The sequence below is a fragment of the Neofelis nebulosa genome, chromosome 15 (genome assembly GCF_028018385.1).
Source record: "Neofelis nebulosa isolate mNeoNeb1 chromosome 15, mNeoNeb1.pri, whole genome shotgun sequence".
In the NCBI taxonomy this organism is placed as follows: Eukaryota; Metazoa; Chordata; class Mammalia; order Carnivora; family Felidae; genus Neofelis; species Neofelis nebulosa.
In genome coordinates, this window is record NC_080796.1 from 33,383,265 (window position 1) to 33,396,568 (window position 13,304).

Below are 13,304 nucleotides of genomic sequence, written 5' to 3' on the forward strand. Positions count from 1 at the left end.
CTTCACTTTTTCCTTAATTTTATTTTAAAGAGAGAGCATGCAAGCGGGGGAGGGGGCAGAGGGAGAGAATCTTAAGCAGGCTCCATGCTCAGCCCAGAGACTGACGCACGGCTCAATCCCACAACTCTGGCGTCATGACCCAAGCAGAAATCAAGGATCTGGCACTTAACTGAGCCGGCCGGGCGTCCTGCTTCTTCACTTTTCAGCAGGTGCCTGGTTGCAGTTGAGTCCTAAGTCTCCGGTTCACTCCCCTTATGTGCTCCCACCTCTCTGCAGTAATGAACTTGGAGTGGTGTGAACGGGCTGTTAGTGGGCTTGGAGCACAGACAGGGAAGGTGTGTGGCTGCACATCCCCCAAACCCGAAACAGGCAGAAACGGACGTCACGGGAGCTGCGCGGCCGCAGGTTCGAAGGCGGATTTAGCTGTTTGACCAACTGAAGAAGGAATCATCACCGTCCCATTCAATTAGCTGCATCCTGCTTTTGAGGCTGGTTACTTGAGGGCCTGGGAACACAAAATATATTAACAGAACAATCCACAAAATCTTCAGTAATCACACTGATTTTCTTTTATTCTCCCACAATGAAAATAGCTCTGTTGGGTTTTTTTCATGGTTATATAAATAATAGCTGCTTATTACTAAAAAAAAATTTAAACTCTACAGAAAGGTATTGGGAGGGGGGAGAAAGTCAGGATCGCCTGCCACCCAGACATAATCACTGCCTGCTTTTGATGACCAGCTTTCACATCCCTCATGCTTCTTGCACACAGACATGTGCAATTTTAAATAAATGGAATTATATTACAGACGCTGCAGGTTTCTTTCCTTGTGTTACAGAGTGTTTGTGAGGTTACCTTGCTGTCTCTTCATCCGACGGCCCTTCCCCAGGCACCTACTCTCAACAGCCTGTTGTATCAGACAGGCTCGGACAGGAGCAAGTCCCCATGCTCATATCTGCCATGAAGGACCTGGTCTCCTGCTCCTGAGGACCATCCCGCCATACTGCCATCGCTGAGACCAAAACTATTTCAGTCTCTGTTCAACAACCCAGGAAAAGTGATCCTACAAAACCCTAAGTCACTTCAGTGCTAGAAATGGCCCAACAGCTTTCCATCTCTCGTCAAGATCGTAACAAAGGCCTGGAAATAACCCACAAGGTCCTGCACGATCCACCTCTCCCTAAGTGTCATCTCCTGCCATTCTGCCTGTGCACCCTCTGCTCTGGCATTACTGGTCTCCTCTGCCACAGGGTCTTTGCACATATCATGTCCCCTGTCTGACCCACTCTTTCACTAGGTACTTACAAGGCTCCTTCTCTCACCTCCTTCTGATCTTCATCTTAGCATCACCTTCTCAGTAAGGACTTTATTTGCCACTCCATTTAAAATTGTACAATCTTCCCCCAACATTCCTTCTCCAGACTCCTTTCTCCAGCCAACATGCCATACATAGATTTTACTCATTTATGATCTGCGTCGCCCCACCAGGAGGCAGACTCGGTGACAACAGGGTTATAATCTGATTCTGTTTGTGCACTGCTGTACCTTCAGCACCCAGAAAGCACTGCCACAGGTACGTGCTCAGTATTTGTTAAATGCGTGACTCACGGGATCTCCAGGGTGAAGCAGGGGGCCTAGATAATCAACGAGGGCTTGTTCAGTGACTGCAAGTTCCTCCTACAGCTACACTTGCAAGGTCAAATTGTTCCGTGAGCCTTGCTGTTCACAAGAGTAGGCAAATGACTTTTTATTCCTAGGGTACACCCTCTGCTCCACAGACTCCAGAAGCCACAGGTCACTCCTCTCCGGCTGAGTTAATAGCTCAGATGATCCAAGATGGGCTCCACATGGGGAACCTGGGGTACCCCTGCCTCTGAGTCCTTCAAAGTGTCTCCAGTGGGCTTCCCCATCAGTGTCCCTTCATCGAGCCCCTCCCTCCCATGCCTTCACATAGATGTGGCTTCTGTGTCTTTCGGTGAAAGCCAGCCAGTCTTCCAGCTCAACTTTGTGTAGGACCCACCAGCCAGCAGCAAGCCAATGGTCATCCTGAACTCTTGACCAACACTGCAGCTCCCTACATCCCACCCCGTCCCTGACTGCAGAGAGGAATCCAAAAACATCAGCCTCCTTCCTAGGGCACAGGGGAGGTGACTGCAACAGATAACTTGAACCTGTTCGTGGTTGGTTTGTCTTATGTTATGGCTTGTGTCTTTGTTTGACCATTAATTATTATTATGTAATATGGATTTTTAATTTTTTAATGCTTTATTTTTTGAGAGAGAATGGAAGCAGGGGAGGGGCAGAGAGAGAAGGGGACAGAGGATCAGAAGCAGGCTCCTCACTGACAGGCTGACAGCAGCGAGCCCAACATGGGGCTCGAACTCACGAACCATCAGATCATGACCTGAGCCAAAGTCAGATGCTCAACCAACTGAACCACCCAGGTGGCCCATGGACTATCTTTTAAAATCTTATTACCTGGATAATAGAGGCAAGGCAACAAATGTATGAAAGTTCAACCTCTTTTGAATTGTAATCTGTTCTACAGTTAACTTGAGGGAAGTGGTGGGATTGGGGGTATGGATGGGGAGACAATGGATCAGGGACTCCTTTGTCCCTGGTTTGAGAGCTTCTGACATCTGGCCAGAGAGTCTGTCTATGGAAAGAACACACATACAAAGAGACACACATAGACACACACACATACACACACACGCACAACATTCACAACCCAGATGGCAGGAGCCTGAGTGCCAAGCTCTCTCTGGCAAAGGCTGTCTGCCTCCACTCTCCCACCATACCCAGGATCAGAAGTACAGAAGACTAAAAATTTCTAAATGCTGCCCCTGGTCTTGCTGTTGGAACACTCTCTCAAAACGAATACGTATTTCAGCTACCACCAGAGCCAGTCCAACTTCCCTCCCTGATGCTCTCCACTGCCTCCTTGGAGAAGGAAGGGCCAGCCCCCTCCCAAAGCCTTCTACCTTCTTCTTCCAGGAAAAAGCTACTCAGACTTGTCAACAGGGAGATCAGGAAGGGAAGGAGACTAGGCCACTCCATCGTGCCCAAATCCCAGCCAGCCGACAGGCAGATGGCTCCCTCTATCACAGGAAGGGGGTGGGTGGCCAAGGTGGATGTGGGCCCCTTAGTCAGTTCAACATTTGGAGGAGTATCTTCTCCCAGGGTGCAGCAGGATTAAATTTTTAAAGACTAAAATATAACTGATTTACAATAAATGTGAAGGTGGGAGCACTCGTGAAATGTGTAGTTCTACCAGTTGTAGGATTTCTTCAATGTAATTATGTCTCTTTCAACTACATAGAGTAATATGAACTCCAGGCTAGACATCACACATAAAACAGCTCATTTAATATAAGCAGCCTGCAGGGTCAATATTATGATGCCATTTTATACTGATGAGATAAGTCATGTTCATTGAGGCTAGAGGCTCACAGTGGATAGGAGGTATTCTTGTAACTATTTACACTGCATTAATCTTGGATGGATGGATGGATGGATGGATGGATGGATGGATGGAAGGAAGGAAGGAAGGAAGGAAGGAAGGAAGGAAGGAAGGAAGGGAGGGCAGATGAATGGATGGATGGGCAGATTAGTAACAGAAGAAAAGGCAACTAGACCACGTTACTTCCCAATATACTAATAGTATGCTACTTAAAGGAATGAATTCAATTGATTAGTAATTAGCATTTCCACAGCTGAGAAAAAGGGAAGCAGGAAGTAGAGGAACCACTGTTATTAGAACCTGTGCTCTGGAGCCAGACCGCCAGGTTCAAACCTCAAACCTCAGATCCACCATCGAGTAGCTGGATACACTTGGGCTAATTATCAAACCTCAAACCTCAGATCCACCATCGAGTAGCTGGATACACTTGGGCTAATTATCAAACCTCAAACCTCAGATCCACCATCGAGTAGCTGGATACACTTGGGCTAATTATTTTTCTCTGCACCTCAGTGTCCTCACCTGTAAAATGGGGATGTTATAACTTATGTTATTGTGAGAATGGCATGAGTAATGTAAAATAGTATGTAGAGTATTTGGAACTTTGTCTAGGACCTAGAGGGTGCTCCATGAGTGTTGCTGTTGTTATCCACATTTCGCGGGAAGAAATGGAAGCCCAGGGAGGAAGATGATGCTTATTTTGCAATTACTCCAATAATACCACTTTCTATATTGATTGTTGGCAACCCTTTATCCAGTCATGGTGCTACAAGAACATTTCGAGTCAGTTCTAGCCAAACAATCTTCAGTTGCAGTGAGGACCTATATATATTTTTTAATATTTATGTATTTGTTTACTTATATTTATTTTTTTATTTTTTTAACGTTTTATTTATTTTTGAGACCGAGAGAGACAGAGCATGAACAGAGGAGGGGCAGAGAGAGAGGGAGACACAGAATCGGAAGCAGACTCTAGGCTCTGAGCCATCAGCCCAGAGCCCGACGTGGGGCTCGAACTCACGGACCGCGAGATTGTGACCTGAGCTGAAGTCAGACGCTTAACCGACTGAGCCACCCAGGCGCCCCTACTTATATTTATTTAGAGAGAGAGAGAGAAAGAGAGAGAGCGGGAGAGAGACAGAGAGAGAGGGAGACAGAATCCCAAGCAGGCTCCACACTATCAGCATAAAGCCCTACGACGGGCTCGAACTCACAAACCGTGAGATCACGACCTGAGCCGAAGTCGGAGGCTCAACTAACTGAGCCGCCCAGGCGCCCTTGCAGTGAAGTGAACACTGACACTGAGTGGGATATATAAAGACTACAAGCAGGTCAGCATAAGCTCAGGTTAGGTTTTGCCACTAAGTCAGTTTTGCAAACAAATAGAAAAGCTTTGGGCTTTCAGAGCTTTTTGGACACCAGAAAGGCAGACAAGGAATGGTGGACCTGGAATGAATGATGAGCTATGTTTCCCCCTTGTCCAGGCTGCTATGAACAGTTTGTACCCGGTCGCCTGGGGGGTTCAGTTGGTTCAGTGTCTGACTTCAGATCAGGACATGATCTCGCAGTTTGTGGGTTGAAGCCCCACGTTAGGCTCTGTGCTGACAGCTCAGAGCCTGGAGCCTGCTTTGGATTCTGTGTCTCCCTCTGTCTCTCTCTGCCCCTCCCCAACTCACTCTCTCTCTCTCTCTCTCTCTCTCTCTCTCTCTCTCAAAAATAAATAAATGTTAAAAAAAATTTTTTTAAAAAGAGTTTGTATCTCATCAACGTTTGCTGAGCACTCACTGTTCTAAGCTGTTTACATGAATGGGCTCATTTGGTTCTCAGAACAACTATAAAGGATAAGCAACCAGCCCAAGGTCAAGCACCATTTGTGATTAGCTAACAAAGTTTCCCAGCCAGTGAGGCATTTTCAATCCAGTTGATCCTTGAACAACACAAAGGGTTCAGGCATCAACCCCCATGCAGTTGAAATCCACATATAACTTCTGACTCCCCCCAAACTTAACTACTAATAACCTACTGTTGACTGGAAACTTCACCAATAACATACACAGTCAATTAACATATTTTATACCTTATATGTGATATATATGTGTTTTTACAATACAGTAAGGTAGAGAAAAGAAAATGTTGGAGTGTATGTGAAGTGTCTGGCACATAGTGAGTGCTGTGTGTTTGTTAAACAGATAGGGAAGTCACCCCCCTCCACTACTCCCTTCCCTCCCCGCCTCCCCCAACCCCACCTCCAGGTCGCTCCTCCAATAGGCAAAGATGTTTTCTCTGTTCAAATGCAATTTTCCAGCCCATTCTATTCCAGAGAGGGGAGAAACCCCCGGGGGGGGGGGGGGGGGGGGGGAGAGTTGAGCCTCTTCCTTCTCACCCCTCCCTACCCTACCCTGCCCCACCTCCCAATATCCCAAGCCAACCACTTCTCTTTGTCTCTCTTTAAGCGAACCCGAGCCTTGTTCTGCCCCACCAGGCCCCCCCACAGACCGGGAGCTGCCCCCCCCCCCCAGGTTCCAAAAAATGCTCCCTTCGCTTCACCTCCCCTCCCCAGCGCCCCCAGGAGCTCCACTACCTGCTGCGGGCCTGGGCTGGCAGTAGGCGGGACGTGCGCCTGGAGCTTTGAGCTGCGACCCGAGCCCACACACCGCGGCCAGCTGCGCCACCCAGTGGCGAATTGCAGAATCGACGGCAGAGCAGGTCTGCAGAGCCTGGAGGTCCAGAGGAAGCCTCTGCAGAGGCAAAGGGAAAGAATGCAAAAGAAAGGGAAACAGGGCGGGTGGAAAGAATAGCACCAAAAAGCCTAGTGGTAGGTTCTAGATCACAGGAAGTAATTAATTCGGTCGGGAAAGCAGTGATCCCTTGGCAGGGCTGTCTGCAGGGGCGCTTTCACATCCCCCCACCCTACCTCAGGCTTCTCCTCCCACCAGAGAATACTTGGCTGGAAACTGAGGCTCCCTGACATCTCTGCCTCCCCTGGGCCCTGGGCTGGTGAGGAGACCAAGATAGAGGGCTGTCGTGGCGCTGAGGCCAGGAGCAGCTTCCCTCCAGATCAGTGGAGCTTGGAGAGTCCAGATTCCTATCCCAGCTCCTCCCACCTCCATTCCACCAGCCTGTGCCTGTATTTCCACACCTGAGAAAAAGGATGATCAAAATAAACACCTCCTAACTCCCCCCACGTGGCGTGTGTGACACGCAAAGGACAGAATGCTGAGGAAAGCATTTGGAAGGACAAAACCATCACCAAAGTGTCTGATCCATAGGACTTTAGTAAGTAACCATGTGACGACAGGCTTTTACAAATACACTTGCTTAAGGTCCCTCAAGTCCTGACGATTAAAAACTCCTCACATGAGACATTTCTTTTTGGAGGGGAAAGAAAGGAACACAGAGTTGAGATCCAAAATTGCAAGGTTCCATATGGGAAATTTAAATGATCAAGAATGTCTTGATGATTTAACTATATAGAAGTAGAAGGCAGCTTGCTCTTTAGGAAACCAGTGGAATAGGCATTATGATCCCCTAAAACATTTGGAAGATGAAGGAGAAGCCAAAAGAGTTGTCTAGGATCCTACTCAGAACCACTTCAAAGGTAGAATCGCAGAATCACGGGACCTGACCTTGGCCAGTGATGTCCCTGGCAGCGGTGGCTATCCAGATTGCAGGAACACCTTCCCTAGTCTACCTGCAGAGGCATATCCCCTGTATAAGAACAAATCTACCCGCTGGTCCCATTCTGATCTCAGAGGTGGAATCCAGGCCTCCTGACCATTGGTTCAGTGTCACAGAAACAAAGCTGTCCCCACTTCAGAGTCCAGCACCTGGAACCTCTAGGCAGGATAAGAGTTGACATCAGAGTCAGGGAGAGAAATCAGAAGCAGCCTGGCCCCAGACTCCACCCCAAAATGTAGCAGTGAGCCAACCACATTTATCCACAGCCTCTGTACTACGGGCAGGGTAAGAAGATCTGCTTTAGGAGAGAGGATTCGGGCAGGCTGGCCAGAAGCCCAGCACCTGTCAGGGCACACATGAGTTTGGCATTTCAGTTCCTCTGGTAAAGACACCTCTTAAAAGTCCCCTTTGCTACAGGGACCCTATGCAGGTCCTACTGGTTCCCTTCTCCCTTCCCCTCTTGTCCTCTCTCCCTAACCAGAGAGGTCACACTCATTGTCCTCACAGCCCGTGTGTTTCCACTTCCCAGGGATTTTGTCCTGATTGAGTCTGCTTCTCAGGCTTCTCTTCCCCTTAGCTCATATGCTGCCGTGCAACATCTCTTTCTTCTTGATGATTTTACAGAGAATCTTCCAGAATCTTTGGATGTGAACCTTGATAGACATTGCCCCTGAAGCCTCCAAGCCCAGTGGGTCGTCAGCATTTGTTGAGTATTGCTGTATGTGTATGTGTGTACTTGCATGGAGGCAGGGAGAGGGCTCCCTCTGAGGTCAGTTTCCACCCTGTCCAGAGGTCCCAGGTCTGGACCCTGAAGCAGGGACAGACCCAAACCATCCCCCAGCTCATGCTGGCAGTACTCGTTTCTCATTAATTCAACAAGTCCCCATCACTTGCACCCGGTGTTCAGTGCTGTGCTGGGTATTGGGAGACTTCCTAGGCAAGACGAGATGCTCTCTCAGGAACTCCCTCCCTACACGCCTCCACTGTCATTCTGTCCTAAGGAGAGGCAATGCTCATCTGACCAGTCATATACAAGGGCAGTGATTGGCCCATATTTGCCAGTGGACTGGGGAGTGGCTGGCCTGGCCCTCCCTTCCATTCAGTCGGTACAGTTCCGTGGCCCAGGCTCTCTCCCTTGTTCTTCTATGTGACTGGCCAGAGCACAGAAAGAGGAGAAATTTGGAGAGAACAAGGCCCCCAGGCTCATCCCAGTTTGCCAAGTGGGGTGTGCTATCAAGTGTGACTCCTCTTTCTTCACTCCTCTTACTCTAGGTCACCATCTGAGACTCTGTGGGCAGTGCTTGCTGGGTTTTTAGGTCTGCCTGGGTCCTCTGGCCATAACACATTATTAGCCCCCTCCTACTGCCAATACCTTTAGTAATAATACCCCATGCTCCGGAAGAAGCAGTTCAGCAGGTAAGTTAGAGTTAGACTGTGCTACAATTCAAGGTAAGAGCTAGAATATCAGAAGGTTGGGAAAGGCCTCACAGAGAGAGCAGAGTTTAAGATTGGCCTCGAAAGGTATATAGGACCCCACAGACATTTGGGGACATGGGAATAGGCATTCCAGGCAGAAGGCACTTGGCTGTGGTTGAAGAAGCGTCAAGAGTCCAGTTTGGTGCTGGCTGCATGAATGTGAACAATGGAAGAAGATTCTGGAAAGTTAGGTAGATGCTACAGGCTGGAGTCCTGAAATGCTGGGATAAGACATTTCCCCCTAATTTAGTAAGGCACCTGGAGCCACTGAAAGCTACTGAGCAAAGAGGGCTGTGGTCAGGACTGAGCTCTAGAAAGAAGAATCTGGCAGAAGTGTATGGGATAGATTGGAGCCAGACAAGACAAGGGCAGGAGGACCAGTCAGGTGGCCTGTATGGTGACCCAGACAAGCAGAAGGTAAGGGTGGGGCAGTGGAACCAGAGCAGGGGCACCAGTGGGGAGGGCAAGCACAGAACCCAGAGGACTAGAACCCGAAAGAAGAGAGAAGACAGACTGTGGAGGGTTGCCAGAAGGGTCTCCAGGACGACAGGGGTGCCCTCCACCAAAAACAGGAGGTCAGGGAAGGTGGGGCTGGTTCGCCAAACGTAAGCTTGGCCACCTGCCCCTGGGCCTCTCTACCTCACCTCCTACCACTGCCCCAGGACCCGCCTCCAGTCCATGCCGGCATGGCTTTCCATCAATATCCAGAGTGTCTCTCGCTTCCACTTCCAGTCTCAGCTCAAGCACTGCCTCCTCCAGGAAGCCACCCCTGAGCCCCACTTCAAGGGCTTAGCTAAATCCCCTCTTGCTTACCTCCTCCCTAACACTGGTGCTGCGTGAACCACAATTGCTCGTTCACTGCTCTGTTTTCCCATCACCCCGAAGCCTTTTGAGGACAGGTGTTTATTTAACATGGAGGCAACAATGTTTATTGGGCACCTATTATGTTCTAGTGCCTGAGAACACACTGGGGAGTGAGTGCGGCTCCTGCTCACATGGCATGCTGGGTCTAGTGGAGGAAGCAGGTGACCAGTTAAACAGACTGTCCACACCATAGCGGGGGCATCCCTTCTTTGACTCTATCTCCTGCCCCTAGCAGGCCCTGGTCCAGAGAAGACTCTTTATAAATGATGGTTGAGTGAAGGAAGGACACGCTGATTTTGAAGTGTGGCGGGACATCCGGAAAGCAGCCAGGAACAGAGGGCTGGAGCTCAGGAGAGAGGAGAGCAGAAGGGATATTTTCAGAAGTTGGCCCACTCACCTGTGAGTTATACAGGTCGTGCTAAACTTAACATGTAGAGTGTGTGGGAGTCCCAGAGCTTACAGGGAACATGAAAATGAGGGAGATTCTGCATTCCTGAGCTGGCTTAAATTAACGGGGGACACAGCCGCAAGCCCAGCTGGGCTGCTCCCTCTCTGAACACATCAGTCAAAGAGAAAACCTTACACCATGGAATGTTCCTGCTCAAGAAAGCGCTAGAGTCCGTGGCTGAGGGAGGCTGCCTCCGTGCAGTGCCCCAGACAGCAAATCCTATCTCTGGGCTCCAGACCAACCAGTGATAATGTTTTTCCTAGTTTAATGCAAGACTTCGGGTCCATCGGAATGCCTAAGCAAATCTAATGGAGATCCCAAAGTGACATTAAATATGGAAAGGGCCTGTTTTGGGCATAGTTTCTGCTGGTCCTAAAAAAGAATTATCCACATTCCCAGTCAAGAGCTCCCCTTGTGGCTCCCTCTCGGGGAAGCCAGCCCACTGAGGCCCCCTTCCCTCTGCCTCACCCACCTCTGAAATGCACTTATCAGTGCTTAAAGACAGACTACAGCTACCCACAGTCTCCAGCTGTCTGAAAACACTTGCAGGGAAACAGAGCCTCCCCAGTCAGATGGCAGGGCTTGGTGTTGGAGAGGATTCCAGACTCTCCTCCTCTGAGCCCCCTCCCCACCGCAGCCCACCTCTGTGGTGCCTATGACCTCCGGCTCACCCTCCAGCACCACATTCAGCATCTGGAATCCAGACTGAAGGCCTCGTGAAGGCAAGGGCCGTGTCGTTTTGCTCACTGTGGCATCCCCAGCATCTAGTACATCTCCTGGCGCACGGAAGGCCTTTTACAAGTATTTGTGACGTGCAGTCAACAAACTCTGAGCACCTCTCGTATAAGCTATAAAGATGTGCCCGTTGTGTTTTCTGCCTGCTGGACCTGTCCTTCCTAGGACACTGCGCAGAAAGGACAGCCAGGGGTCCTCCTACTGAGAGCCTGCTCTGCAGACGACCTGGAGCATCCTGGGAAGTATTGGGCTCCGAGGAGTCCGTGTCCAGCGCCTTCGGCTCCCTCGGCCTCCCTCTGCCTGAGTGTGGGTCTAGCCAACACCCTCTCTTTAAACCTGCAATGAACACATGCCGGCCCCTCCCCTCCCCAGCTGTCCTGCTCCCCTCACCCCAGAGCCCCCTTGCCAAACATTCCTGGAAACATTCCAGAGGGCATCATCTCAGACAAGATAAATGGCATGGCTTCCTTACCAACCTGGGACACCTAAGCCTCCCAAATTACTTCCGCCTTTGTTCTAGACAATGAGGTGGGGAAGAATTCCTCACCCTCAAGAAGGGTTAGAGCACATCCTAGAAAGACAGACGGCCGGCTCGATCGCCAGCATACCTTTCCTCCAGTCGTCCAGTCCTGGCTCCGCCACTTACATTCTCGTGACACTGGGAAAGTTCTGCATCTCTGTTGGCCTCAGTTTCCTCACCTATAAAATGGGGATGACATTAATAGTTCCTACTTCATTAGGATGAAGATTAAACAAAATAATCCATGTAAAGCACTTGGAAAAGTATGTGATACAAGATTAACTTTTATTATAATTATTACCTTTAGGTGCTATTATTATTACTGTTAACTATTATTATAATTATTTTCTTTAGTTCAGAAAGGGCCTCATCAGAAGGTGCTTACTTCAATACACACACACACACACACACACACACACACACACACGTGCACGCTCACACATACTGGCTCCCTCTTCCCAGTCTAGGGTGGCTAATTAAACCAGAGCCCTCTGCCAGCAGGAAGCCCCTCCCCACCTACTTATGAAAACACCTCTGCCAAATATCACGCTCTCCCCTCCTCCAACAAAAATGATTTTTTTAAAGATTTTATTTTTAAGTAATCTGCATACCCAACATGGGGCTCAAACTCACAACTCTGAGATCAAGACTCACATGCTCTTCCTACCGAGCCAGCCAGGTGACCTCAACAAAAATGGCGTCATCCAGGGGCGCCTGGGTGGCGCAGTCGGTAAGCGGCCGACTTCAGCCAGGTCACGATCTCGCGGTCCGTGAGTTCGAGCCCCGCGTCAGGCTCTGGGCTGAGGGCTCGGAGCCTGGAGCCTGTTTCCGATTCTGTGTCTCCCTCTCTCTCTGCCCCTCCCCCGTTCATGCTCTGTCTCTCTCTGTCCCAAAAATAAATAAAAAACGTTGAAAAAAAAAATTAAAAAAAAAAATGGCTGGAAAAAAAAAATTAAAAAAAAAAAAAAATGGCGTCATCCCACACCCTCCTATGCGCTATATAGGAATCACCATAGCCTGACTGCTGTAACATACAGTCTCCCAAGCCAAGGGCTCAATACAACACAGGCTGGTTTTTCATTCATAATCCTATATGTCAGGGGGAGGGATATTCTGCTTCATGAGTAAAACCAGGCTCCTTCCTAGTGGCTCCACCATCTTCCTGGGCCTTGGGGTCCCACCGGGTCCTCTGCACCCACCCAGAATGTGGGAAGAAAGCACACGGAAGTTTTAGGAATACAGACTTTAGGACCGTGCTGGGCAGGGGTGTGTGTCTGTTTAGCCTCTAGGGTTGGCCAGAAGCTCAGTCCCATAACACCACCTTACTGCCCTGGAAGCTCAGGAATAGTCTTTCCAAATGTCCAAGAGGAAAATAAAATCAGTTTGATGAACACAGCCTACTGTGTGACCTACTCCTGAAGCAGAGGCTTCTCTAGAAGGGAACTTGAATGTATTTTCTGAAGGACATGCTCTCAGAAAATAGCCCCAAAACAGGGCCCCAGGTGTCCCCCTCCAAGCCTACATCAGATGATGACCCATTGCACCTCGGCAGCCGAGGAGAAAGAAGGTGGTTTGGGAATGGGACAGAGCTGGACCCACCTCTCAGCTTTGTCTCTTCCTCAGACTTCTCACGCCTTCTGCATCAGCTTCCTCTTTTGCAAAGTGCAAGTGGTGACACAGGTGGTGACCAGTTGGAGGGAACACATGTAAAAGGAGATCATGAAGGAAACATGGCCCCCCTCCTCCTCTTCTCCCATGCCCCGACCTCACCGCACCGTACAGGATTGAGATTAGGATGGTCTGTGAATGTATTTAAATAAACACAAAATCTGGAAACCCAAATCCCTCCCCGCCCCAACCAAAGCCAGCTTGATCCTTTTCATTCCTCCACCCCACCCCCAATCCCACACTTGTTGCTCTGACGCAGATGGCCTGTGGAGGCTGAGAACCAAACAGTATGGGGAATTGGTTGCTTCCTCAGCTCCTACAGATTCTATCCCTAATTGCAAACCCATTCGGGATATATTCTCAAACAAGAGGCTTTACACTAACCACTAGTTCCTAAACAAACAAAAAAACAAAAATCAGGGCTCAAGCCTTGTTCCTCATTCCCCCACAG

At 49.4% G+C, this 13,304-nt stretch overlaps 1 long non-coding RNA gene across 1 annotated transcript in view; it reads right to left on the minus strand.

Moving 5' to 3' along the window:
* Positions 1-13,304, minus strand: part of LOC131495478 (uncharacterized) — a 34,810-nt gene that overhangs the window by 4,104 nt on the left and 17,402 nt on the right. The window contains exons 6-8 of the long non-coding RNA XR_009253975.1: positions 12,785-12,985; positions 11,274-11,364; positions 171-505 (exon numbers count right to left, since the gene is read on the minus strand). This is a non-coding gene — a long non-coding RNA (uncharacterized LOC131495478). The remainder of the gene's footprint in view (positions 1-170; positions 506-11,273; positions 11,365-12,784; positions 12,986-13,304) is intronic.